Source organism: Pelophylax lessonae (genome assembly GCF_965119305.1).
Source record: "Pelophylax lessonae genome assembly, chromosome: 9".
NCBI lineage: Eukaryota > Metazoa > Chordata > Amphibia > Anura > Ranidae > Pelophylax > Pelophylax lessonae.
In genome coordinates, this window is record NC_138776.1 from 33,933,246 (window position 1) to 33,938,117 (window position 4,872).

Genomic DNA, 4,872 nt, shown 5'->3' on the forward strand with positions numbered 1-4,872 from the left:
TTATAATCATGCGTGGCTCTAATCCGCTCTGGTCACTCTTCATTTATGGGGGTACGCACACTGGTCAATCTGCATTAATGGCGGCACGCACACTGGTCAATCTGCATTAATGGGGGCACGCACACTGGTCAATCTGCATTAATGGGGGCACGCACACTGGTCAATCTGCATTAATGGGGGCACGCACACTGGTCAATCTGCATTAATGGGGGCACGCACACTGGTCGCTCTGCATTAATGGGGGCACGCACACTGGTCGCTCTGCATTAATGGGGGCACGCACACTGGTCGCTCTGCATTAATGGGGGCACGCACGCTGGTCAATCTTTGGAATTTGACGGTCACTTTTCCGGACCTCGGACTGAATGGAAAATTTGTAAGTGGACCTTTCAAATTTACATTTGAGTACCTAAGCCATACAAAAACAACTAACACTTGGTCACTTTATACTGACTTTACATCAAGAATCCATGTGGGGGCAGCACTGCCTGTATACAGAAAATTCTGTAATAGTAAAAAAGGGGATGCATACGTTTCCTAAAGCAGCATCACCATATACTGTATGTATTATGCTTGGTGTGACAACTTTGAAGCAACAGTATCACCATGTACCTAATACTTTGGCTTTCCGTCTGCTGTTTATTCACATCATGTAAGTACTAAAACCAGGATTGTGCATTATAACCGGGTTACCAAAGATTATGGTAAATTAGGTTGAATGTTCAGGAGAAATAATTAAAACCCTCCTAGGAAGGTGGACATTGTCCAGCCAGGTATGAATGTAATTAACGCTCTTGCCTTGGGTTACAGTCTATGGGAATGGTCCTTTTCAATATATTGCAGCTTATTATCCTGGTGCTATATAAATTACAATTATTAAAAACATTTCTGTAATTTAGGAAGAAGACGAGCGTGTAGGTAAAGGACGTATGCTACCTATTCAAATGTAATAGAATGCAATGTTCCATTTTGACATATACACAGTTTAATTCATATTAATAACTTAGGGTTAATAAGTTTGCGGAGAAGATGAATATTATATATACTGTACATGGTGAACACAATATGTGTAAGAAAATGTTTTTCCAAGCTATAGCACTTTAATCCCAAATACATGTATTGCTTCTAGAAGTTTTTATGTAGCGAATAGGCATTGTGTTTAACATTACTGTACTTGTTATAGTGAAGACATTTTAGTTAATGGCCAGGAAGATTTAGAAAGGACTTTTCTTTAATGAAAATGATTGGCCAGCAGCTTATCATGACATTTTATAATCTATGGGTAGAGTTTGTTAAGAATCTAAATCAGCCTTTTTAACATGGAGGAGCCCTTGAAATAACTTGCAGGTCTCAGGGAACCCCTACTAATATTTTTTTTTTTTCTACAGCTCATGGGGCATTACCTTGGACAAGTCATTTTGAATATAAATATAAAAATAAATAAAATAAAATAAAAAAAAAGAATGTGGGGCATATTTGGCCTAATTTGCCCACAGAACTGGTCTATACAACATTATTTTCGGAAATTTAAGTTAAATGAAACAAAAAAGGACAATAGTCAGAAAAACGCGAAAACGCGAAAAACAGTGAATATTGTAGTGATCCCATTACATTAATGGTCAGTGGAAAAGTGAATCCTATACTGATGACCAGTGGGAAGAATGCTCCTTACATTGGTGGTCATTGGGAAGAATGCCCCTTACATTGGTGGTCATTGGGAAGAATGCCCCTTAACATTGTTGGTCAGTGGTAAGAATGTTTCTTACATTGTTGGTCAGTGGTAAGAATGTTTCTTACATTGTTGGTCAGTGGGAAGAATGTTCCTTACATTGGTGGTCAGTGGAAAAAATGTCCCTTACATTGTGGTCAGTGGGAAGAATGTTTCTTACATTGATGGTCAGTGGGTAGAATATTCCTTACATGTGTGGTCAGTAGGAAGAATGTTTCTTACATTGGTGGCAAGTGGGAAAAATGCTTCTTACAATGGTGGTCAGTGGGAAGAATATCCCTTATATTGGTGGCCAGTGGGAAATATGCTCCTTACATTGGTGGTCAGTGGGAAGTATGCTCCTTACATTGGTGGTCAGTGGAAAACATTTACATTGGTGATCAGTGGGAAGAATGTTCCTTACAATGGTGGTCAGTGGGAAGAATACTTCTTAGACTGGTGGTCAGTGGGAAGAATGTTCCTCACATTGGTGGTCAGTGGGGAGGGGGTGGCTCTTAGATTGGTGGTCAGTGGGAAGAATGTTCCTTACAATGGTGGCCAGTGGGAAGAATACTTCTTAGACTGGTGGTCAGTGGGAAGAATGCTCCTTACATTGGTGGTCAGTGGGAAGAATGCCCCTTACATTGGGGGTCAGTGGGGAGATGGCCCTTAGATTGGTGCTCAGTGGAAAGATTATTCCTTACATTGGGAAGAATCATTCTTAAATTGGTGAAAAGTTGGAAGAAAGACCTTTACAGATAATTAGAAAGATAATTGGTGTCAGTGGTAATTTATCTGAAAGGTAGAAATTTCTCAAACCTCTAGCAACTTCTGGAGGAATCCTAAGGTTCCACAAAACTCTGATTGGGAAAGGGTGATCTAAAGAGATATTTTTAACAGCTGATAACAAATGTACCATGACCTCCATATCTTCCCAGGTCTTGCTCAGAAACTGACTATCTCCCAGAATCCTCTTCTTATTGTGAATCAAGTTGGCCAGATGGTCATGATGGACTGTGAACAAGAGACCACTAACCATGACTTTATGTATTGGTACCACCAAGTGAAGGGACAGGGTCTACAGCTTATTGCTTATATGAGCAAATATGAACAAAATCCCAACTATGAGGGGAACAACACAAATGTCTATGAGATGGGAAAGAAAGAAGACAAGCACAGATACCTGAAGATCATATCCCTGAAAGCTCAAAATGAAGGTGTTTATTACTGTGCATCCAGTGCTGCACAGTGACTGAAAACAACCTGGAGCCTTTGATCTAACCTCATCCATCATTCCTTATCAGGGAAACATATCACTACTCTTACTAATGAAATAAAAGTAATAATTAATAACTGTAAATGTACCTAAAGAAAGGACATTCACCCAATCTCGTAGGTCAGAGAATTTTGTATGTCTGTGGGGACCTCCGAGAGGACATTCACCCAATCTCGTAGGTCACAGAACGTTGTATGTCTGTGGGGACCTCCATGACCCTGGCCAAGTATGTTCCTCCTCCCTCCTTCATAGGCACGGACATGGAGGGTCCACCGATGTGTATGTTTGTACAAAGATCTTTCGCTAGAAAGGTTAGTCAGTGGCCACGTTATGCCCAGAATTTAATGGAAGCCTAAAGTGTACCTAATGTGATAAATGCTATCTTTGAATAAAGTTGGGAAGTGTTGGGACCCCTGTCAGATTTATTTTGCTGTATATGTCCCCTTTGGGGAGATTCTTCCTCTCCATTGGTGCTGGTGACTGCTGTTACAGGACAGAAAGTGATGGAAAATCCAAACTTTTGTATTTATCTCCAGAACAGAAGGGGGGGGGGGGGATCTTCCAAAGGCAATGCCAGTTCCAGTGACAACTGCCTAAAATACGGTTACATACCACTTGGAGAGATTCCCTCTCAATCCATGATGTACCTCAGGAACAGGAGGGGAAGGAGACTCTCCACAACATGCCAAATAATAAAAAAAATACTGACAAGGGACTTCAACCATTTGTAATCCAGCATTTCTCAACTTTTTCCCAGTCACATCACCCTTTAAACACATGCAAAATCTCCATGAATCCCATCTTGAGAGTTTCCTGAGGCAGACTATAGAATAGTATTTTTTCTTTCCATTCGACCAGTGGTTTAACTTAATTTCGCCATCCACACACTCTAAGTGGATGGGGGGATTACTCTCCAGTGAACTATTGTATGTTGACAGTGGGAAGACTTCCCTGCTGTTGGAATGCAATGATCAGCATTGCCAGCTATAGCCTGCGGTGCTGATCAGAGGAGGAGCAGGGGAAATCCAACAGGGTGGATGTACAGAAGTGGAATCTGAAGATCAACTTCTGTACAACCACAGTGCCCATACATGGATCAAAATTTGTCCATTCCCTACTGAAACAACCAAATTCCGATCCATGATATGGCTGGCTTTAGAATATCATAGGCTCCTATGTAATGCAAACATAAATACCACTGACCCTCAAAAACACATCTCTGCCTATTTTGAGGGGCTGTATTAAGGAATCAGCAAGGTTCACTGGCTGTACATTGTATGGACATTTTTTAACCTTAAGTAGAATTCCTGGTTGCGTATTATTTTAAATAGTTTGTCTGGAGAGATCTAGCCCAAAGAACTATTTCCATTACATAAGCATGCGGCCATTCTGTGTGCTGTAGTGAACTGTTATACAGTAAGCGGTGCTGTGATCCCGAAGCTGTACTTCCTACCTGCCGCCACAACTAAACAGAGTCAGGCTGAATGCTTTCCCCTCATTCAGAAGACTTTTAAGATTTCTAATCTGGTGCAATGGAGAAGAAGACAGTAGGCCTGAGTGCTTCTCCCCCTTTCAGAGGAAGCCTTGTATTGGCCAAGGTAGAAAACGTGATGTCATCCACTCGCCTCTCCACCTCAGCCTATCAGGGGAAGCCTTGTATTCATTGATAAAAATATACAAGGCTTCCCCTGATAGGCTGAGGTGGAGAGGCGGGTGGATGACATCACATTTTCTACCTTGGCCAATACAAGGCTTCCTCTGAAAGGGGGAGAAGCACTCAGGCCTACTGTCTTCTTCTCCATTGCACCAGATTAGAAGTTGCACGTACTGCTGCTGGAACACTGCACCTCTTAAAGCGAAGTTCCACCCTGAAATTTTTTTCTTTACT